Below are 25,251 nucleotides of genomic sequence, written 5' to 3'. Positions count from 1 at the left end.
ATTTATTAATTCCATTTTACTCTGGCTACTTTACTATCTCTCCCTTTGCACAATATCTTATAGAAAAAATAAATGTTTGATTATTCATTTCTATTGTCATCTTAGCCAGATGGCTGAATGTGATATATCAAAACCTCTGTATTGTTTTGAATCTGATTTCTCAGAGTAGTGGTTTGGAGGATTTTTTCTTATTGAATATTAAGAGTTTATAATTTTTCTTTTGAACACTTTTCATTTATATCCTTCCAACATTTAGCCACTAGAAAATGGTTATTTGTTGATTGCCTATGTGTTGGATTCTTATGAGAAATATTCATGAAAAATGTCTTTTTTACCCCTTTTGAACCTTACCCTTCTTACATTAGTTAGGTTAATTTTTCTTTTTTTCATATTTTTCCTGATTTTATATAGAGAGATAATTTTTAGCATTCATTTTTGTAAGATTTTCTCCCTCCCACCCTTCTTCCCTCTCTCTACTTCACACCCAAGAATAACAAGAAATGTGATATAGGTAATACATGTACAGTCATGCTCCACATATACCCATATTGGTGATGTGGTGAAAGAAGAATCACAACCAAGAGAAGAGGAAAGCAAAAAACAAAATTACAAAGGTTAAAATGATATGCTTTAATCTGCATTCAGCTTTCATAGTTCTTTCTCTCAATGTGGATTATGTTTTATATCAACAATTGTTTAGAATTATCTTTGACCACTGCATTGGTGAGAAGAACTGAACCCATCATAGGTGATTATCATATAACGTTGCTTGAAGGTTGTACAATGTTCCATGCTTCACTCAGCATCAGGTCAAATAAGTCTTTCCAGGTTTTCCTGAAATCTGCCTGCTTACTATTTCTTCTAAATAATAATATTATTCCATTATATTCATATCATACAACTTGTTCAAAGTCTAGCTTTTCTTAGAAAAATATTTTCATTTTCATATAATCCATGTTTCATAACTTTCCATCTTTATAGTTTATTTAAGAAATATATGTCTTGTCACAAATAAGAAAGCGATCATTTCTATTTCTTTTCTAATTTTCTCATGCTCTGATCTTTTATCATTGAGCTTACATATCCATTTTTACTTTCTCTTGTATTTAGTATTAACTGATACTCCAGACTAATTTCTATGACACTTCTTTTGAGATTTTCCAATAATTCATGCAAACATGGGTTCCTCCATAAATAAATTAGATTCTTGCTTATTGAAAACTTTGAGATTAAGATCAAGTGTTTATGACTCTCCATTATCTAGAATTTCCAACTAAAATATTATATTTTTTTAATCACTGACATAGAGTTTGGATAATTTCTATATAATACATTCCTGGTAGTGCTATGCCTCCAAAATTCATATTCTGAAGAATCATTTCTGAGAGAAAACATTGTCAAAATGTTCTGCATTCAGACTCCTTGGTGTCACGGAGAATAATTATTTATTCAGGTCATTCAACACATCTTCTTTGGTGATACTGAACCATTTTTCAGGAATCTGACCTTTGCCCTCGAATTTGAGCTGGTAATGTTCTTCCAGTTCTGACTTGAAGTGACACAAAACATTTCCAATAGGGCTGGGCAGACTTGTCTGGTGTGATGCTCCATTTGGCATACTCACCACCTGCCAGTTGATAAGTCTTATATGGGATCCACTTACCATCACCAAAACTAAACTTGTTATCACTTGCCACAGAGCTGGTACAGAAACCAATCAAAACCTCATCAGTCTCAGGCCACCTGTAGCCTTTGACAGCTTGAGAACAATGAAAAGGGACACTGTGGTCTTCACAGTGATTTGGGACTGTATTTGTACAAATTGCTTTGCAAAGGGGGCATTGGTTCCAGCAGGCATTGAACTGAGTAAAGAGCATGGCATTAATCTCAGGTACAACTTTCTCTATAAATTTATCTTCACAGGCCTCTCCTACCTCCTGGATTCTGGTTTTCAGGAGGTCAATCATGTTTTTCTTGAGGAATTCAATATCACTTATCACCTGGTATTCAATGTTTCTTAAGTCTTCTCTTGGAAGGTTCAAATGACATCCAAGGTGGTGACAAAAAGTGTCTAACCACACAGATGCAGAATTTTTTTGGTCCTTAGCCTTCTTTGTTGAATCACAAATAGCAGAGGGGAGCACTTCTTTATATAATTCCAAACTATTGTTTAAAAATTTCCCCAATTTTTCCTTTTCTCTATTTATACAGTATGTATGGATCTCTTTCTCAATGTAATTCTGAAAAAATTGTTCTGGTCTGTGAATGTGTTCCCAATAATTCTCAAAGCTTTCTTCCTTAGCCAGAGAGATAAGAATGTGTCTCTCCAGGTTGGATTGGTTTCCACTGAAGGCAGGACAGTTGGCCCTAATCTCTCCAGTGAGGTTAAGGGCTATCTTTTGCTGGATGGCTGTAGGCAGTAAATCAGTGAGCTTGCACCACAGGAAGTCAGCAAATGCTGTGACAGAGGTTGCACCTTGGAAGGAAATCTTAAAACTCAGAAAGAAAAGCCTCTTTCTTGTTTTCTAGATATGTGATAGGATTGTGTGCTCTCTTGAATGCTGTGCAAATGTCCTTAAAATGATCTGCTACCCTATGTAATAAAAATAAAGACAAATCCATTTTATATTCATTTGTCAGTGTGTACTCTGCATCCTCAGAGGCAGAATCAGTGTTCTTCTCTATCAATTGCAGTATTTCATGAAAGTAGCTTCTATTATAATCCATTTCCAATCTGCACATGGATTGAATAGTTTCAATGACTAATGAGATAATGTGTTCAGTAGTTTGCATTATGGTCTTCTTATTGCCCTTTGTTATGAATGATTTGAAAAAATGTAAAAAATTCTTTTTTACATGGTTTTCATAATCAATGATAAATTCTTTCCCTTTGGAACAATCTTGAAGTTTGTTAGCCACTTTTTGCTCATTTTTAAAATGTTCCAGAAATACTTCACAGCAATCTTCAAAAATATTGGGCTCTTCTGCAGGAGGAGAATTTGAGGATACTTCATGGACCCAACCCGACCAAAGTTGGCTGAATTTCTCTCTCAACACCTCCTCACTTATTTCTTTACCCCTTAATGACACAGCTTCATCTCTGCTCCTTTCCAACAACCTATTTTCATTTTCTAATTTCTTCTCATCCAGTTTATCTTGCCTTTTTCTTGCACTAAGGAAATCATTGAACTGTGTAAAGCTTTCTGAAACAAGTGCCTCTTTAAGATTTCTCAGGTTGTTCTCGAAGTTTCCTTTCCACTAGATCAAGATTTCATTTTCTTGGTCTTCATCGAAATATCTTTAAAATTCTTGCCTCATAGCTTCATATTTTTCTACAACTTTTTCCTCAATATCAATTCTTGAGACATCCTGAATTTCCCTATTCACAATCTGAGTTGTCATCTGGTTCTGCAAATCCAAAACATGACTTCTTACATCCCAGGACCATTCATTATACATTGTTTCAAGCTTCATCCTGACCATGGTCTCCTTGGTTTTCCTAAAACTGAAGATGAAATTGTCATTCACCAAGGCTTTCCACAGATCAGCAACCTGAACTTTCACCTCAGACATCTTCAGGATGTTGCTTTTGGATTCATTTTTGGCAGCCAAGAGAATTCTTCTTTTTAATTCCTGTATGTTTTGGCTATAAATGGTGATGGGAGGGACCACTGGAGGATTCCCTTCCCATGGATGAACAAAATAATGGACATGGTTGTTCGTATCAAACCAAATGATATCACTGAAGCAACTAATATCTGAGTATTGTTCCTGTTCTGCAGCCATGGCTGCCATTTCATCCAGTCTCTGCTGCAGTTGCCTTCTTCCTTCCGTGGTTTGATTAGCAATGATTTCCCCCACATTCTTGTGCATGAAGAGACAGCTTGGGGAAATTTTAACTTGTTTCATTCTCAGAAAGGCCTGCACAGAAGTTTGCAAGATATCTTGCATTTCTGAAGGATTCTCTCCAAATATATTGATCAAGGTCAAGTTTCCAAGTCCTATCATAAAAGTTGCCAGCTCATTGTCCCAGTTCTGTGATTTACTGTTGAGTTCTGGAGCCCGGAGGCCTTCTGTGTCAATCACGAGGATAAAATCAAAACCCAAGGCTTCACAAAGTGTTTCCTCTATCCTCAGCAGTTGCATATAAGCTCCTCAGGTGCGTCTCACTACACTGACATTAAACTGCAGGCCAAACATAACATTCAGCGGAGTGGATTTCCCTGTGCATTGGAGGCCAACAACAGAGAGAACAAAGATCTTTTTGTCAACAGTTTTCTCAATTAATCTGTCAAAAACAGCTGAAACCCACTTCAGGGGAACATAGGAAGCATCCCCATCTATCAGCTCTAGGGGAAACCCAGAAACCATCAGGTCAGCAGCAAACTGAAGATGTAAGAGGAACTCAGTTTCTATTTGAGATGAATATTCTTCCAAAGCTTCATAGATCTGACCAATCTCTCTCAGCAGGTGTTCAGTACCCAAAGAGGAATCCCTGATGGATGACAGCATCAAATTCTCTTTGGTAGCATTTCAAGAAAGTACTCTTTGATTGCTTTTGGTTTTTGGTCAAAAGAAGAGACCATAATTAAATGTCTCTTCTGGAGCTTTTCCAGAGGACCTCTTGTCAGCTTGTCCATAAATATACTTAGCCACTGTAGGAAATAGAGATCAATGCTATTGTCTTTCTCTGAATAAGACTGGAGGATTTCAAACAAAGATCGCATCAAGTCATTAAGAGGAAATGCCCTTCTTAGCTGAGTTTGTCTTATTTTCTTCTCTTTCTCAATCTCACTCTTGTGCTGTTCAAGGCTGTGTTTCCCCTTCTCTTGCAGGTGATAAAGCTCCTTATCCTTCTTACACCAGTTGTGCCAAATTTCTCCTTGATTCAAACACTTTCATCTCTTTCATGGAAGCAATCAAAGCCAGTGACTTTCATTTAGCCTCCTGACACTTCTTCCTGTCCACATCAACAAGAAAGCCATGCCTACGAGCAACTTCAGCACAATCTTCCAGACTGAGAAAGGGACCTGAAGATTTCAGCAAGTGATTGATGACACTTGTGAGTTCATCCATTAATTCTGCCTCATCTCTATTCCTTATCCCAATCCTCACTTTCTGACCAAAATCTTTGTTCACAGTCTTGTCTTTGTCATCAAGTAAATAAAGCAAAGCTTTTGTGGACTTCCACAGGTCCCGAACCATTTGGGTGGTCCTGGCACTTTTATCAGAAGCAGACACAAGGATGACTGACTGATGAAATTTCCTGCAGAAATCTGAGTTGTGACTCATAATCTTTGGCATCCCCACAGTGATTGGTGATGGCAACACACCTTTGAAATCTATACTTATCTCTCCCTCCAGGACAGAACCAGGAGATTTCTACCATACCTCTCATCAAGAGGCAGGATTTGCTGTTTCCTTGGCGGTGATGGTGGAAAAAGCATCATGTTTGTGCTTACTCAGCAGAGAGTTCAAGATCTGAGATTTGGAAGAAGGAGAATTCACAACTCTTATAAAGAACACAGTGGGGATGGGTACCTGGAAAATGAGTTGGTCATTTAAATTGATGACTGAGTCTTCTCTCTCTGATTTCTCCACCTGTCTCCAGCTTCTCTTGATTTAGCTGAGAGACCATAGGGGGAATTCTATAACTGAAGTGCAGGGATTAGGACAGCAAATTGACAAATGGAGAGTTTGCTTGAAATGTATGGTCTTGTGAAATCATCTGCACAGTGAAAAATCATCATCTGGGTGTCATCTTCAACATCTGTCAGATTCAGTATCCCCGTTCCTCGTGTCTCCATCATTTTACAGACCAAGTATCTCAGTCGGCAATCCAGCATCAATAGTTTCTGTAGGAAACAAAATGGCAATCGTTTCTCTAAGACTGGCTGACTGTCATGCACAGAAGTCTTGTCAATCAGATGAAAATCTCCTCAGCCCAACTTCCTTGGATAGCAATGTTCCAGACCAAGTCTCATGGCTAAGTCTAGAAAGTTGGAATTACATATCACTTCCCGCTGTTTGATGGTACTTGGTTCTGGTTCACATGGCTCTTTCTTTCTCTGACAGACACTTTCCAATTCTTTTTTCACCTGCACCATCTGTATGCAGTTCACCGTGGCTTTGTAATCTCCAACGCTGAGGAAAATCAAGTCTTTCTCCAGAGTTTCCCAATCCTGATCAGTTGCAAGTGTTGATAGGACATGAAGCACTTCTTTGGACCATGACTGTCCCAGGTGAGATTGAATGAGGTTCAAACGTTTCTTCTTTTCTTGTGCAGACACAGTTGTAGTTCCAGATGTTCCTGTGAGCCCTGTAAACAATAGGAATGCTTGAGCCCTGTAGTCACATTCCTTATTAAGTTTATAGTATTTTTCATGGGCTTCTTTCATTGTACACAACAGGAAATTTAATTTTTCACATCCTAAGAGACAGTGGAAGGTTTAGTTGTCCTCTCCTTGTATGATGCAGCAGCTGCAATGGAAAGTAGCAGGAGGTGTGTGCCTGCATCCCCTGCCTGTTTCAAAACCTTCAGAAAGGAGCTCAGAGATGAACTGATCCTATAAGTAACTTTCCTTTGAGCTTCTTCCATCTTTTCTAAGAACTCTGAGCTTTGTTTTACTATAAGAAGCTCATTCTTTGCCTTTTCAAAGAGGTAAATGAAATCAACAAACTCTGTGACATGGATATCTTCTTGTTTCTTGACAGAATGGAAAACCCATTGCATAATTGAGTGACACTGTGAGAAATCTTTGACTTCATAGACATGAGGATGCAGAAGGTTTCATAACTGGAATTCAATGAATGGGCAAATCCCACAGAAAATGGCAATGTTCACCAAGAACTTCTGTAAAGCAGGGTCTTTAAGACAGATATTGATCCATGTATAATAGTTTCCAGTGTTCTGACTTAGCTTTTGCATGAAGTCAATCAGTTTCTGCAGTTGCTCCTCAGGTTCATTGATTTCCCAGGATTTTACTTTTTCTACAAAAGACCTGGCTTCCTGTACTGCACTCAGGAACACCTCTCCATCCTCAGTCCTTGCACATTGGCCAGTCAGGAATGTGTACATGTCTTTGAGGCAGCAAATCATTTGAAGAGAATCCTGAAAATCTTGTTGATGGTTAGACAGAATCATGTCCCAGACAGGCACAAGCTGATAACTTTGATCAATGATACACCAGCTGTGATTACTGGCCACAAGACCAGTTTTCCACTGTGAGAGAGAATCCACTTCTGACAGGCCTCCTTTTTAGGATATAGACATTTGGAATCCTTCTTGAAAATCAGAGGCACTTCTATTGTGAGAAGCCATTTGAGATGGAGAGATTAATGTGTTTCCCATGGCTGCAGTTTTCAACCCTAAACCACTGTAGCTGCTTCCAATATACTCATCAAGGGCCTCTGAGGCATGTCTTTTCACATCCTGAAGATCCTCTGACCTGAAGCCTTCAGCTACAGCTTTCCATCGGAGTATGCCTCCCAAGTACAATGGACCCTGGTTCACACGAGAGCCAAAGCTTTCAAAAAATGCCTCACATCTAAGCTCCAGAAGTTCCTGGATTTCTTTACCATTGGAGTGATTCAGAAGTTTCTCCAGATGCTTTAATTCTTGCTGAGTTGACCTGGAAAGACAAAAAGACAAAGCTGATCCTGGGCAAAGTGGCAGAAAGCCATTGGGATATAAATGAACTTTGTGGTACAGCTGTAAGTGTACTCAGAGTATGACTTATGAACCTCTCTAGACTCAGAAGAGCTGGTGTAATTGGTGCTGGCCTCCAGGTTAAATCCCTAACCTCCACCTTTAACTAAATTGAAGCCCAATTTCTCCATGCCTTGGATAAACATTTGCTCTTCATGAGTGGACAAAAATTCTTTTGTTTCTATCTTTGGTCCTTTTGCTGGGCTGAGCAGATAGAAGTCCTCTGAGAGGCTGATCAGATCTTCTCTCTTCTCCAAAAGATCCTCTGGGTTCCTGGTTTGGTAAATCCCCTGCAGGGCAAGGCCACCTGACACCCTTCTAAGGAGCTCCCTATCAGGAAGATTCTCCTTATGGGAGAGTGTGCCCTTCATGAGATTCAGGTATCTGCATGCTTTTTATGACCTCTGTTAGGGGTGTCTCAAAGACTGGCCAGTACTTGGGTGGGATCTCCATGGCCTGCCTCAGCTCCTCTTCTTTACTCCTCACAATCTTCTTCCAGTGGCTTTTGCCAGCTGCCTGCATTTCCTTCAGTTCCTTCAAGGCTGACTGGGACCTCTCTTGTCTCTGTTTCACTCTCTCCCACAGTCTCTCTCGCATCTCCTTGGAGCTCAGGCTGCTTGACACTTGAATAAGTTTGCCCAATGCCTGTTTCTCCCAAGCATGTTTTGTCTGGTATTGCAGTAACAGGAGATTCCTCTGTTGTTGATCTGGTAAAGCTTCCAGGTGTGTCTGCAACTTAGGCATCCAATACAGGACATCGAGTCCCAATTCACTCAACTCCTTCTTCAGTTCTCTTCTCCCTAGGTCTCCTTGGTGTGCTTGATCATGTGTAGATAAGACTGTAGGAGAATATAGAACATTAATTAGTCAGGACCTAGTTTTACTTTGGGAGGAATGAGGCTCACAAAAGGTCACAGGTGGGGTCTTAGGTCAATTATTATTGATTTTAAAAGGTAGGATCAACAGGGGATGAAAAGTATGAGTTTTATGTCTGTTTGAGAGGAAAAGTTTCCAAAGAATGAAGTGCTACATAGAGACAAAACTAAAATGAACTACAGATGATAAGACAAATAGGATCAAGGTAGGATCAGAATAAATGGGACATATCACTCACATGAGACAATGATATACAGATGGTAAAAGATGAAAATGGAGAAGATAAGTGATAACCATGCTATCCCTTCAGTATGCCTAGTTTTCATCAAGAGATTGAAAACTTAATACCATCTTTGGCAATTCATTCCACTTATAAATAGTCACAACAATTTGAAAGTTATTTCTTGTAATTTGCCATCTTCTAATTTTAGCAAAAGTTTACTAGCTGGCACAGTAGATACAGTTTCAGAGTCTGGGTTCAAGACAATTGCTGTTCCTGAATTCCAATCTCACCTCAGACACAGACTACCTATGAATCCCTTACCTTAGTTTTTTCAGTTTGCTCATCTGTGAAATGAATTTGAGAAGGAAATGGCAAACCTCTCCAGAGTTTTCACTAGGAAGAACTCAGATGGGGTAAGAAAGCATCAGACATGACTGAAAGATGACAGAACAAAATATTATCACATTAATTTTCCTCCTTCAGTCAGTGAATGATTAGTAAAAAACCAGAGAACCAGTATTACATAAAACAGAGGGATGAGAACATCAAGAAATTGATAGATGTTATGTATAAGAGACAGATTAGGGAGTGTGAGGAATGAGAAGAGGCATTTTAATTTACAGATCGATCACTGCTGGTTTATTTGGTGAAATCCATTTTCATAGAGGGCTGTCTAAAAATGCCAGTTTTTCAGAACTGGATAAATGAGTGAAATTTTGAATAAGAGAAGGCAGCAAGAGAGGAGAGATTAGAATTATAAAGATTGGACAAAGAAAGGTAGAAGAGACATAAGGTAGTAGTTTAAGTGGCAATAAGGATCATGGAAAGCTTACTATAAGGAGATGGACCTTAGAAGGAGAGAGAGAGAGAGAGAGAGAGAGAGAGAAAGCTTTAGATGAAGTCTCTCAAGATAATACCTTGAATATAGTGAATCAAATAGAATGCTGGAGAGATGCACCTGATGAAAAATTGGGGTGAAATATTTTTCTAACTGAAAACAGGTTAAAGAAAAAAGTCTGCAAGCACTGAGATGGAGACTAGCAAAGAGCCCAGTATGGTGGATTGGGCAACCAGTCAGAAAGAGATTATAACTCATGTAAGGATATTGGGCACAGGACTGGCTCCTCTTGGGTGTGCTTTGCTACTCCATTATCTGGTTCTGGGTCACAGTTTCAGTAAGGAGAGGAATTCCTTCAGGGAACAATACTAGGATACAAAAAGACCAAGGGCATTAATTCTTGGTGGTAGCTGTAGGGCTGAGGAAGGAGAACATAAAGGCAAGGTGGGAGAACACTTACCTGTGTTAGATCTAGAACATGGATCAGAAGAGCAGTGAACCCCTATACCAAGATAAAGTTGAAATCAGTACAGGATTGAGACATAAAAATGTGATAGTATAAGTAAATTAGGCAAACAAGGAACAGTTTATCTATCAGATTTATTGAAATGTTAGTAGTTTATGACCAAAAAAGAGAACATTATAAAAGATAAAAGGAATAATTTTGATTACATCAAATTGAAAAGTTTTGGCACAAACAAATCCAATGCAGACAAGATTAAAAGGAATGCATTAAGTTGAGAAACAATTTTTATAAGTAGTGTTTGTGATAAAAAGACTCATTTCTAAAATATAGAGAGAGTTGAGTCAAATGTATAAGAAAACTAGACATTACCCAGTTGATAAATGGTCAAAGGATATGGAAATACAATTTTCAGATGAAGAAATAAAACTTTCTATAGTCATGTAAATAATTGTTCTACATCATTATTGATTAGGGAAAGGCAAATTAAAGCAATTCTGAGTCAGAACCTCACATCTATCATATTGACCAATATGACCAAAAAGGAAAATGATCAATCTTGGAACTTATCCAATCTTTCTGGAGAACAATTTGGAATTGTGCCCAAAGGGAAATAAAACTGTGTGTACCCTTTGACCCAGAAATTCCACTACCAGGTCTGTATCCCCAAGAGTTCACATGTATAAAAATATTCATAGCAGTTTTTTTTTGTAATGAGAAAGAATTGGGAACTGAGGACATGGCCATTAATAGAGGAATGGCTAAACAAGTTGTGGTAGGTGAAATGGGATGGAACACTATTGTTCTATAAAAAATCATGAGCGACAGGATTCAGAAAATCCTGGAAGGACTTACAGGAACTGATTCTGAGTGAAATGAGCAGTACCAGAAGAACATTATACACACTAATAACCACTTTGGCTGATGATCAGCTATGATAGATTTCATTTCAACAGTACCATAATCAAAGAGAATTCCAAAAGACTTGTGATGGAAAATACCATCTCTATACAGAGAAATAACTGTGAGGTTTAAATGCACTATGTTCAAAGTTGTCTTGTGTATTATGTTGGGGTTTTTTTCCCTCCGTTGCTTTTTTCCTTTCCATTTGGATGTGATTCTTCTGTCATAACAGAAAAGCAGTGAGTCCACTTCTCCCTGGATCACTCACATCAGAAATACAAAAAATTTAAAGACCCCAGCACTATCTGTGAAAGCAATAGGGCAAAAAAGAGTGGAGATTTGGATGTTGATCACAACCTCACACTAGAGGTGAGCAGAATCCATCTGCAACACCGATTTAAAGAACAAGTAACGGAGTAAGAAACTGAGGAAACAAAATTTACAAAAACCTGATTATAAAAAGCTACTATGGATGTTTGCAAGCTCAGAAGAAGACAATGACATGAAAACATCCAAATCTTCAAAGGAAAATACAGACTGTACAAAAACCCTAGAAAAATTCATGAAAGAGATAGAGATAAAAGGAATGAAAATTTATTTTAACAATGAAGTACTATTAAAGAAAAATTAGAAAAAAATAAGAGGACTGCAAGAAAATTATGAAAAGATAATTAACATAGAGATTCAACAAACTGAAGAACATTGTTAAGAGCAAAGTTGACTAGATTCAAAAAATGAATAAAAGTTCACTGAAGAAAATAATTTCTTAAAAAATATAATTGAGCAAGTGGAGGCTTATGATTCTATGACACAATGAAACAAATTCCAAAGAATAAAAAAATCCAAAATGTAAACCTATTTAATCAGATAAATAACCATCCTTAAAAGGAAATTGAAGTGAAATAATTTAAGCATTACTGAGTTAACAAAAAGCTATCATCAAAGAAAGTATATAGATAACAAATTTGAAGAAATTATAAAGGAAAATTGCCACAATATCCTAGGTGCTGGAGGGGACAATGGAAAGGAAACAATCCATTCATGACAATATGAGAGAGATTTCAAAACAAAAACTTCTAGCAATATTAAAACCATATTCTATAGCTTCCAATCAAGGAGAAAACACTTCAGCCATCCAGAAAGAAAGCATTTAAATACTGTGGAACTACAATCAGGTTCATAAAAGATTGAGTAGATATCACAATAAAAAATCACAAGGTTTGGAATATAGTATTCAAGAAGGCAAAAGAGCTGGAATTAAAACCAGCAATATCTCACCCAACAAAAGTGAGTATAATTCTTCAGAGAAAAAAATGAATATTTAATGAATTAGAAAAATTCCAAGCATTCTAGATGAAAATACCAGAACTGAATAGAAAATCTGACTTCCTAAAACATTACTCAAGAGAAGCATGGAAGATAAATACATGTGGGAAATCATAAAAAATTTTTAAAATCATAAAAAATTAAAATTAAAATTTTAAAGAGTTTAAACTGATCATTATTTTAAAAAGTTTTTAAATGAGTTTTTTTTAAATGATTAAAGTGAACTTGATGATTATTAGGGCATCTAAAAGGATTCTACATAGAGGAATGGTTTTGAGGTGATTATTTTGGAATAATGTCAAAGAAATGGAAGGTGACAAATGAAGGTGAATGGAAAGAAAAGAGAAGAATGGGAAAATTTTTCCTCACATAAAAATGAATAACAGTAAAAGTATTTAGAGTTAAGAGATAATAGGAGGAAATGGTCAATAACCGAATTTCACTCTTAAATGAAGGCATTTAAAAATAGAACAATATGTAGAGAAAAAATATACACATGTACATTCACATATATATATATATATATATATATATACATACATACATATAAATATACCTATGCATATAGATACAGATACACACACATGAGTTGGATATAGAAATAAGAGAAATGGAAGGGGAGGTGAGAACAAACAGCAACATGCAATCCACAGATTCAAATATTTACATGGATCTATTTATCTATGTCTATACATACATACTTATATGCATATTACATATATTAACCTTGCAATAGACAAGTATAAAGAAAAGATTTTGAGATAAGAATTCATTTTTTTTTACAAAAATTAGTGAAAAAACTTGAAATAATGGTAGAATTGAGCATTAACCTATATCTTGCACCATTTACCAATGTAAAATAAAAATCGTTACCTGAGCTAGATATAAAGAGAGATATTACAAGAAAATTTGAAGAATATGGACCACACTGTTCATCAGATTTATGGGATATGAACAATTTATGTCTAAACAACATAGAATGCAAAATGGTGTAGAAAAGGTACTAATAAGTTATTGTACAAATCACATAAATAGAGTCAAGATCAGAAAAAACAGAAAATCTAGGGGCGGCTAGGTGGCATAGTGGATAAAGCACTGGCCTTGGAGTCAGGAGTACCTGGGTTCAAATCCAGTCTCATGCACTTAATAATTACCTAGCTGTGTGGCCCTTGGGCAAGCCACTTAACCCCATTTGCCTTGCAAAAACCTAAAAAAACCCAGAAAATCTACTTGAAAAATGTATAGCCCTATATGAACTTATGCAAAGAGATGTGAGCAGAATCAGGAGGACAATCTACACAGTAACAGCAAAATCATAAGGATGACAACTGTTAAAGCCTTAGTTCCAGATTTCAAGGGTGAAGCTAAGACGTGAAACTAGCATGCCCCCACAGCTTTTCCCTACACAATGCTAAATGAAGGCATAATCCAGACATTAAAGCAACAGAATCCACCAAAAAAAGAAAAGATCGAAACAAGTTTTCAACTGTAGACATCATGGAGAATCTTCAAGGAAGATCTGTGTCTTTAGGGGGAAAACAGGAAGTAAAGCCCAGCTAGGCAAGAGAGCCAGAAAGCCAGCAGGAGACTCTTAGCCACAGTGCAGTCCAAATCCCAGCAGCTAGGCTGCAGGGTCCCAGGAGCTAGAGAGCAAGCAAAGTGATGGGGATCCCAACCCCAGACAAAATCTGAACACTGGGACAAAAGACAGGATGGCATTGGGAACAAATCACTGACTAGTTAGAGCCTGGACATAAAGGAGAAAACAAACCTGTGCCAAGGGAATCCCTCAGCTGCAAAGGTAACATCTTGATAAGGGATAAACCAGAGATCAGACCCCAGCATGAGCACAAAAAACTTGGGACTATACTCCCTATAACCCAGGAGCAGAGCTCAAACAATCAAAATGAGCAAAAATAACCCTAAAAGTGCTAACCATAGAAAGCTACTATGCAGATAGAGATGATAAAATTGCCATCACAGAAGAATGCACTGACAAATTACCCACACTGGAATTCTTAAAGGAGTCTATGAATTGGACTCAAATCCAAAATTTCACAGAATAGTTTAAAGGAGAATTCACATAGCAAGGAAGAGAGGAAAAAGAAAAATGGAAAAAAGAAATGAGAGCAATGCAGGGAAATTATGAAAATTTGACCAAAGAAATCAACTCCTTTAAAAATAGAAATAACCAATTAGAAAAAGAATGAAACTTCAAAAAATAAAATCGACCAACTGGAAAAGTACTACCACTCATCTAAAATACAAGTCAACCTACTGGTGATGCAGAGAAACCTGAGCATAGGAATTATAAGATCAGTTGGAGACAAACTTTGTAAATCTTTTGTTTGCATTGTAAAGTGAATCTTCCTTTTTTATCATCTAATTTAGGGCATATCTGAGGGCCTGATCTTCAACCTTATTTGGATTGCATTGCTTTCTGGTGGGGCAGCCAGGGAGCACAGGCCCTGGAAATACCCAAGATCACCCAAAAGAGACTCCTCCCCCAAAGGCAAAATCTCCAATGAGGCACTTGGGTCACTCCAAGGTCACCACTCCCTCCTGTGGATTGTGGGAGAGAATTTAAGGAGATTGAAGAAGGGGTTCACCCTCTTTTTCCTTCCATCCTCCAGCTGAACCCTGGCCAGCTGGACTTGCCAATTCAATAAGCAATCCACATAGTCTTCTCATTAAACTCTTTTTACATTTCTATTACTTTCTTAATAGGCTGCAATTTCCTTTAATAAATCTCTATTTCCTTTTCAAAACCTGCATTTCCAAGTCTGAGTTGTGATTCATCACAGGACAGAACCAAACCCAAGAAACAAATCAGTGGCAATACTGGAAAGGGAATGAAACTCAGTAAAAAAATGTAAAAATAACTAACTGGAAAAGGAAACCACAGGAAAAAAAACTAATTGAAGAAAATGAAATCCTAACAATTAGAATTGGATAAATAGAAACCAATGAATATATGAGACACAAGATTCCATCAAATAAAGTTAAAAGTCTGAAAAAACGTTAAGAAAACTTAAAGTACATTTTAAGGAAAAACTACCTGGAAAACAGATCCAGAAGAGATAATATACAGATTATTGGTCTACCAGAAAGTCTAAATTAAAAACAAACAGCCTGGAAAAGATGTGTCAAGAAATTATCAGGGAAAATTTTCTAACTATATTAATATATACCCTTCAGTGACTCCAAGATAAAAACCTCCATGGCCAAATTCTAGAATTCTCAAATAAAGGAGAAAATACTGCCTACAATCCATAAAAAGCAATTTAAATACAAATGAAACACAATCAGAATTAAACAGTATTTATCAGCTTCAACATTAAGGGATTGGAGGGCAAAAGATCTGGGATTACAACCAAGAATTTACTAACCTGCAAAATTCAGTATATTTTGTTGGTGCAAAGATTATCTATTTTGGGGGGATAGGGGAAGGATTTTTTGCAAGGTACTGGGGGGCTTAGTGGCCTGCCCAAGGTCACACAGCTAGGTAATCATTAAGTGTTTTAGGCTGTATTTGAACTCAGTTCCTCCTGACTCCAGGGCCGGTACTCTATCCACTGTGTCACCTAGCTGCCCCAAAGATGACCTTTCAAAGAAATGGGAAATTACCAAAATATCCTGATAAAAAAAACAGAAATGAACAGAGACTCAAGAGATGCATAAAAAGGTAAATAGAGAGATGGGAAAAAAACAACAAATGTTAGACAAGAACATTAAATTGTAAACAAACTTACAGGGGAAAAATAAATAAATAATTTTTTAAAAAAGAAAATAGAAAATAGAAAAGAGGCACCACTGAAAAGGAAAAAAAAATAAAGTTACTGCAGGTAACATCAACAACTTGGGGATCCAATTCCCAAGAGAAACTCAGAAACTAAAAGAACACAATTGCAAAGTACTTTTCACAAAAATAAACTTAAATCGAAACAACTGAAAAAACAGCAATTGCTCATGATGAGGTTGAGTAAATATAATTAAAATGACAATTTCATCCAATTAAATTACTCAGTGTCTTACCCAGCTACCAAATAACTATTTTGTTGAGCTAGAAAAAAATAGGAATGAAATTCATCTGGAGCAACAAAAGGTCAAGAATATTAAGGGAACTGATGAAAAAAATGCAATGGCAGGTACCCTAGCTCTAGGTGAACTAAAACCTATCCTATAAATTGGTAGGCATCAAAACTCCTGGTACTGTTTAAGAAATAGAGGAATCAGTCCGTGGATTAGGATATGTTCAAAAGAGGCAGTAAGAAATGACTATAGCAATCTAATATTTGACGATCCCAAAGACATTAGTTTCTGAGATAAGAATTCATTATTTGACGAAAACTGTAAGAAAAACTAGAAAATAGTTTGGCAAAAACTAGACATAGATCCATATCTCATAGTTTATACCTAAATAAAGTCAAATTGAGTACAAGATTTAGGCATAAAGTGAGATACCACAGACCAATTAAGAGATCAAGTGATACTCTATCTGTCAGATCTATGAAAAAAGGAAGAAAATTGTAACCAAATAAGAAATTGAGCAAATTATAAATTACAAAATGAATTATTTTGATTCTATCAAATTAAAGAGTACAGTAATAACATTACACTTATAATTATATCAAATTTAAAGTTTACACTAATAAAATAAAGTGCTGCCGAGATTAAAAGGAAAACAGAAAGCTGGGAGACAATTTCTCAGCTAGGGGTTCTAAGGGAGGTCTCATTTCTAAAATAAATAGAGAATTGACTCAAATTCATAATGTTACAAGTCATTTTCCAATTGATAAATGATCAAAGAACATTAAAGGTTTTCACATGAAGAAATTAAAGCTATATATAATCATATAAAAGGGTCCAAACCATTACTAATTACAAAAATGCAAATTAAATAACTATTGAGGTACCACTTCACATCTATCAGATTTGCTCTAGATGACAGAAAAGAAAAACAGTCCATCTTGGAGAGGATGTGGGAGGACTGAGACATTAATACACTGTTGGTGGAATTGTGAACTAATTCAACCATTCTGGAGAGCAATAGAGAACTATGTCCAAAAAGCAATAGAACTGGTCATAGTCTTTAACCCAGCACTATCAATACTATGCCTATAACCAGAATAAATCATTAAAAATGTGAAAAGTCCCATCTGTTCCAAAATATTCATAGCATCCCTTTTTTATAGTGACAAAGAACTGGGAATTAAAGGAATAGGAAATTTAAGACACTAGAGAAGAATGAAACAAATTACAGGAACAGATGCTATGTGAAGGGAGCAGAGCCAAGAGAACATTGCACATATTATCAAACACTGATGAATGCAGCTCCTCTCAACAATTCAGAGAGATAAAACAACCCTTGGGAGACCTGTTAAGGACAATGCTATCCACATTCAGAGGAAGAAAAATAAAACAAAAAACCCTACAGAATCTGAATGAACAATACATTTACTTTTAAAATTTTCTCTGTTTTTTTCCTTCCTATCTCATGTTTTTTTCCTTTTCCCTTAGTCCTAATTCCTCGCAACAAAAATGACTTAGTAGTAAACATGTTAAACACAAATCTTTATGTAGAATGCTTACCAGATTGCTTACTGCTGAGGGGAGGGAGATGGAAAGAAATTATATAACTCATAAATATCTATGTACATGTGAATGAATGTTAAAACACTTTCGTAACATGAAATTGGAAAAATAAAATATCATTTGAGAAAACAAGATTAGGCAAAATGGTAAAAAAAAAAAAGAGGTCCAAAAAAGCCAAAAGGGAGAAGAATGACTTCAAAAGCAAAATTAGTTAAAAGGAAAAGGAGATACAAAATCTCACTGAAAAAAAATATTCCCCAAAATATAGGATGGAGCATAGACTGATGACTATGAGAAAACAAGAAACAATAAACCAGAAATAAAAGAATGAAAAGCTAGAAGAAAATGTGAAATATCACACTCGAAAAACAACTCATATGGAAAACATCTAAGATAATTTAAAAATTGTAGTACTATCTTAAGTTAGGATAAAAAAATGCCTAGATTTTGTATTTCAAGAAATTATTAAAGAAAACTGCCATGCTATTCTAAAAGGAGAGGACAAAATAGAAAAGGAAAGAATCCACCAATCATCTCTTGAAAGATTTCCCAAAAGGAATATTATAGCAAGATTTCAGAGCTCCCAGGTGGAGAAAATGTTGCAAGCAACCAGAAAGAAACAATTCAAATATCATGAAGCCACAGTCAGATTAACACAAGATTTAGCAACTTCTACCAAAAAAAGGATCATATGGCTTGGAACATGATATTATGGAAGGCAAAAGATCTTGGATTACAACCAAGAATCAACTCCACAGAAAATCTGAACATAGTCTTGCTGGGGAAAAGTTGGACATTCAATAAAAAGAAGACTTCCTAACTTTAAAGTCATAAAAACAGAGCCTGAAGATTTAAGTTAGCTCTGCCCTTGGAGTCAGGAGGGCAGGAGTTCGACTCCAGCCTCTGATACTTGACTCTTACTAGCTGTGTGACCTTGGACAAGTCACTTAACTCTGCCTAGAATTCAGGACCATCTGCAGTTGTACTGATGCATGTCTGACCACTGGACTCAGATGTCACTGGAAGAGAAAGTGAGGCTGGTGATTTAGCACAGCCCACCCTGACTCAAATCCTATTCACGTGTATCATGGCATCATCTCCTTGATGGTGTAGTCTTCTATGATAATGAAGGACAAACATTATCTCTTACTGATTGTATCTCCATATCTTTATTCCCTTCTGTCTATTCTCTCTCATGCTCACTCATGTCCCTTGGTTTCCCCATGTACTTTATTGGGCCTCTCTTTCTCTTTTGTCTCTTCGCATCTTTGTCTCTATAAGTCTTGACTCCACTAATATCTCATTTTGTGAGGTGAATAAGTCACTTTCCCTCTCAGGGACCCTTTACTACCAGGAGGTTGGATTATGGAGCTATTCCCATGGCTCTTTCTCAAATCAAATGAAAGACTGTATGTACCACACTGCAAAATTCAAAACTCTAGATAACTGTCAGTTTTGTTCTTGTGACTCTCTGAATAAACAACTCCATATAAGAGATATTGATACATGTTATCTGTGGTTAAAAGAATGCTAAACATTTATCATTTCTATTTGTCAAATGTATGCCAATGTTGTTAACATCAATAAGATACAAATTCATGTGACAGCATCACTGAATTCACTGTAGCTTTTGCCATCATGTATTTGCTTAATCAGTACAAATTTAAAGTACAACTCCTAATGTGACAATTGATGTTTTTGTTAAAGCAACTTAAACCAGTGAGAGTTCTCATTCTTAAAAATGGTGGGAAACCACCAAAATAGAAGAAAAGGGAAAGAATTGGGAATAGCTGTGATGATCTGCTGAGCTTCCCTCCTAAATTTGGCTCTACTCATAATAACAAATATAAGATGTGGTTTGAAGTTAGGAATTACATGCCTTAATAAGGTAACTTAAAAATGCACAGAGATTTTATAACTTTTTTCAGACACCCTCTTTTTCCCAGAAGGGAGAAAGGGGGACTTAGCATCAGAAGAAATAAATGAACTTGCTCTGACAAGCCCAACTGATCCATAAAGATTCAAAAATAACATTCCTGGGTGAAGGGGGATAGATATATAAAACAAAATTGAATTGACTATATTTGCTCTTGGTGCACTGTGCAGAATCACAGGGTTTGGCTATGTGCTCCATCCTGTGTTCCTGCAAAGACACAACATCATTGCTCCTGCTATAGGCACAACAGGGTATTAGCTAGAAGCTAATCACAAATAGGTTATTTGACATCTTGAATTGAACATCCTGTAAAATTCTTAAACTCAACTTGCCCAAAACTGAATTCATTTTGTTTCCCATAACACTCTCCTCTTCTCATCTTTTCTCTTTCTGTTGAGGGCACTACTTTCCTGGGGCAGCGAGGTGGTGCAGTAGATATAACACCAGTCCTGGAGTCAGGAGGACTTGAGGTCAAATCTAAACTCAGCACTTAATAATTACTTAGCTGTGTGACCTTGGATAAGTCACTTAACCCCATTGCCTTGCCAACCCCCCCAAAAGAAACCACTTTCCTTCTAATCACCAGGCTTGCAATCTAAGTGTCTTCCTTACCTTCTCACATGCTTTCTCACTCTCTCTCTCTCTCTCTCTCTCTCTCTCTCTCTCTCTCTCTCTCTCTCATTACCCACCACCATCCTATATGTTGCCAAATTTTGTTGACTTTGCCTTCACAACAACTCTCATCCCTGTCCCTTCTTGCTTTTGACACTGTAAACCATCCTGGATACATCAGGCTTGGACTATTTCATGCTAGTTGGTTTCTGTTCCTTATATCTCTTCCTAATCAATGATAATGAATATCCAACTGTCAAATTAATTTTCTTGAAGTGCATCTCTTACCATGTCACCTTTACTCTCATTCAATTAACTCCAACATTAAAATCCATTATTCTTCAAAGTCTTTCCCAACCTGGACCACCACTAACTGCAGTTTTCTTTCACTTTATTCCTCCCAAAGTACTCTGCCTTTCACAATAGTAGTCTTCAAATGTTTAAAGGACTAAGATGATTAAATCATATTTGTATTCTTAGCCCCTTGGACAGAGCTAAGAGCAAAGGGTAGGAATAGAAGAAAAGGAGATTCAATGTAAGGAAAAGAAACAGAAATAGTATAACACACTGCTCTCCAGATATCAAAATTCTCTAAGAGTGGACAAGATTTACTTTCCTGGATCTCAGTATATTATATCTTCCTATCTAGAATCTTATGACTGAGGACAATTTGAAAACTCCACCCAAATGGAAGGAGGATTGGTGTGCTTCTAGGATATGCTAATAATGTAAGTTCATAGAGTGAACAGGAGTGGATTTTATTGAGAATTTTTTTCCCCTTGCTCCTCGTAACTTGGACAATGGGGCAAGAGAAATGAGTACTTCCCTACTAAAATCAATCATCCTTCATTCTTAAGTCTCGAGTCAGGCATTCTTTGAAAAAACCTATTCCCCTTTCCAACAATCTGAACTGTCAGCAAATCTAATTTAGCCTCTTCCATGAATTATCTACCCCCAGGTCTTGTCCCTTGGACAAAATAGAATACATCTTATCATTTTCCCACAGAATAGATATTCTAACACTTGACAATACTTAAAAATTCCCACCTCTACCCCATTACCACTACAAATCCTTCATTTCCTTCAACCAGTCTTCCTGCTATGATCTCCAGATCACGATCATGATCTTAATTGCCTTCTTATGTGTGCACTCCAGTCTGCCAATGTCCATTTCCCATATTTCCCATCTAGTTGCTTTCCTTGGGACTTGATCATGATTCCCATAAACTTCATTTTCCTTCAAGATTACATCAACCCTAGAAATCACATCTCATTAATCCCTGCTCCTAAGGCCCCTACCTTCTTCTGACTAGAGAGTGTGAGGAGGCAGAATGGAAAGCTACTCTCAGAATTCTCTTTGCAGGGTCATACCCTGGCTAATCATTAATCATTTTCTGCTGGATGCATGGTATCCCAGCCCATTTTCTTTGTATTTACTGTTTTCCCATATTTCTTATTTAATTCTTTTGTAAAGATAGTGTTCAGTTACCCCCATGTAAGCCATTAATTGTATGGTTTGCTAGGGAAAGCTACTTGGAAGTATTTTCCATGTAAGTATTATAGATTAAAAATAGATACAATAATTAGATAATTTATAGATATGATAAAGTAGAAACTCTGGCACTGATGAAGAAGTTATATGATAATTTCTATACCCTCTAGCTATATTGGGGAAAGAAAGAGTAAAGGTACATTTGATTACTCTGCCAGTGTGAAAAGTATCAGAGAGGCCTTTGTTCTAAGTAATACAAGAAAGGAAATGGTGGTAGAAATATACTAACAGCTATTAAAGCAGTTCAAGAATTGGCATATTTGTTCTGCCCAGGAACTATTGATCATAAACAAAATGTAGTCACTCTTTAGGGAGATGAAAGGCACTGATTTAAGGTTGGTCCAATTTAGCAACATTCTACATGGGGCTTCTAAGATACACTAGCTTCAGTCAAGTGCTCAGGTGATGTGTAAGGGTTGAATAGTGAAAGAATTTCAGAACAACCCATTACTCAGGATGATAAGGAGCAGATAAGTTTTATTTCACAAGGTTATTATTGCAGGTTCTATCCTTAGCAGATAAAGAGCCCCTAAGAGGAGGAAAAAGTTGATTTATAAAGGGGTTCAAGGGACGGCCTATATTCTGGAAAAGGTGTAGGGGTTGACACAAGGTGTAGTGTAAATGATTGTTTCTGGGTAATCAGGGGTAACAAAAACTCATTTTGGGAAACAAATAACTAACAGTTTAATATCACTTGATCATCTGCCTCTGTTTCTCTGTCCTTGTGGGCTCTTCCTGGGGGTGGGTCACTATCTATTTGGTGGAAATAGAGTATCCAGGGTGCTGTTTTCAAATCAAGAACCAGTAAAGAGGAGGACTGTTCTCAGGAAGAGCATCAAGAAAAGTTACAAAACCATATTTTCTCAGGATATATAAAGTCAGCACAGCTCCTGCCCAGCATATTAAAGGCAACATATCCTCTCTAAACAATTTGAGATTCAAATTAATTTGGGGATAAGGGAATGAAGTCTCATCTTCAGGAACTATTTACTGTTTAGAGGGGCTTAGATCTGCTCTTGTCCCTCCTGAAAGGGAGTTGCAGCCCATCTGGTGGAAAGCTGAGGCTGTCTCCATGGATTGTTGATCTCCATTACAGTCTCCAGCTCTGGCCACTAGATGGAGATGCAAAGCCAGAGCCTAGAAAGAGACAACTATCACAAGAAGAGAAGAGAGTTAACTCCTTGCCAGCTAAAGAGCATGGACAGGGATTTAGGAAAGTTCTCAAAAGTAAAGCCAGAACAAATGGGGGCAGGAGCATAAAGAGTTGAATCAGTCACAGAACCAAATGGGACTTTAGCAAATATGGCATCAGGATACAGATAGGAATGACTGTGAGGATATGAATGACAAAGCCAGTAGTCTTAGCTTCCCAATTTCCCAATTTGATTAGAGAGCTGTCTTACCATTGTTGGAAGGTAAGTGAATTTCAAAAATTACAAGAGAAAACAATAGAAGCTTGGCTCTGTCTTAGAGGATGAGAGGGTATATCACCTTTCTGTGGCCTTGCCCTGCTCCCAAATACACTATAGGATGGAGGATAGAAATCAGGGAGCTGAGGAATTAAAGGGGCTAATGTGACAGGTTCCAACTGCTGAATTTCAATCCCCTTTCTGATGGGATTTTGCAAAATGTGACTGTGGTTTCTAGAGATGTAGAATCTCTTGGGCATCTCTAATAGGGGAGACCTTTGCTGTAAGATATCCCCATTTTTATCAGATAGCTCCATATGCATGTAAAACATAAAATGTATATTTTGAATCAGTAACATGTTAATTCTCTTTTCTATTGCTAGTTCAAGGACTCTGGCAGGTGGGTTCTCTCTATAATGTTGTGGAGGCATTCTCTCAGGGGTTAGAGAGCAGCAGGCTAGAGTGAGGTCATAGCTTTACAGACTGACAGGCTATTTACACTTAATATGTACTAGCTGTTTGACTTTGAGCCTGTCACTTAACCCCATTGCCTTGTCAAAAAATGTTGAATCCAAAATAAAACATCTTGAAGATCCAGGATAGGAAACAATTGGATCTATATCCAGGATTTGAGTGAAAAATGTATAGGGATGTGGAACTATAGGATGAATGGTAACAACCTCCTCATTAACAGTTCTTATGTCCTGTACTATCTGACAGCTACAGTTTGCCTTTTTTATAGAAAGAGTTGAGGCTGTTACAGGGGAACTGACAAGAAGTGCCCCTCTCCATACAGCAGAAATTTGTGAATCAGAGGCGTAACCCATTTTTTTTTTGTTTCAGGTTTTAGTGGATATTGTCCCCAGTGATGGAAGGTACTAGGATTTCTAAGATGAACAGAGACAGGAGTGGAATGAGTAAAACAGCCATGGTCTCATATTATAGGCTCCACTGAGTTCCATACCTCTAAAGCAGGGGCAGTGAACATCTGGTCCACAGACTGGCATTGTCATGGCAACTGCACAATGAAGTTGAAATTCAATGAATCTGGGAGCTTATTGGGGATGAATTAATTAAATGTTTGACCAAATATAGCCTTCCCAGTAAGGGGGAAGAATAGGAGGGGAGAACAAGAAAAATGTGTTAAACCAACAGATCCTCAAACTAGCCAGACAGTGGACAGGTCTCTAAACATTTCCTCAGTTTCGTTCAATGCTCATAACCTTAGGGCCAATGGAACAGAGTAAACCAGAGAGCTCTGGCAGAACAGAGAATGTGGCTCTGATGTCAGTAAGATAATCATGTTGTTTACTTCCCTTCTTCACTGATATACTGGGCTGTCATAGTGGTGGTAAGGATGGGAGCCAGGCCAAATCCAGGGCCTCATCAAACCTTGTCCTGAGGAGACAGGAAGGAGGACACAGGGAAGAGGCAACTGGACCACCAAGTCCACAGTGGGGACAATCTCACCCCGGTTGTACCACCTGCTTGTAAATTGAGTATGGCCTCAGAGGCTGCCTCCTGGGAGAATTCCTGGATACTCAGACCAATGATATGTTTCACCAGTTTGGGCATGGATCCAAAGTCTTCCTTCTCAGAAGATTTCTAGGACATTCATATCAAATGTGACCCATCCCATTATATTAGAAATAGATAATTCCCCTGGGGGACTTGCAGGGATGCTTACTACACTGGTTGGGGCGAGGGCAGCTATAAGATGGACTTGTCTGTGCTTCGTAGTAACAGCCAAAAGCTGCCTCTTTTCTTTAGCACTATGGGACTTCTGTTCTGCAACAGCAAGATCCCTTTT

The 25,251-nt window shown here is 37.3% G+C and overlaps 1 pseudogene; it reads right to left on the bottom strand.

Moving 5' to 3' along the window:
* Positions 1-505: 505 nt before the first annotated feature.
* LOC141508044 (interferon-induced very large GTPase 1-like) lies at positions 506-25,016 on the bottom strand (annotated as a pseudogene).
* Between the last annotated feature and the right edge of the window lie 235 nt (positions 25,017-25,251).

The sequence above is a fragment of the Macrotis lagotis genome, chromosome 1, assembly GCF_037893015.1.
Source record: "Macrotis lagotis isolate mMagLag1 chromosome 1, bilby.v1.9.chrom.fasta, whole genome shotgun sequence".
NCBI lineage: Eukaryota > Metazoa > Chordata > Mammalia > Peramelemorphia > Peramelidae > Macrotis > Macrotis lagotis.
The sequence above is the reverse complement of the archived record's forward strand: the minus strand, read 5'-3'. Positions and strand labels throughout refer to the sequence as shown.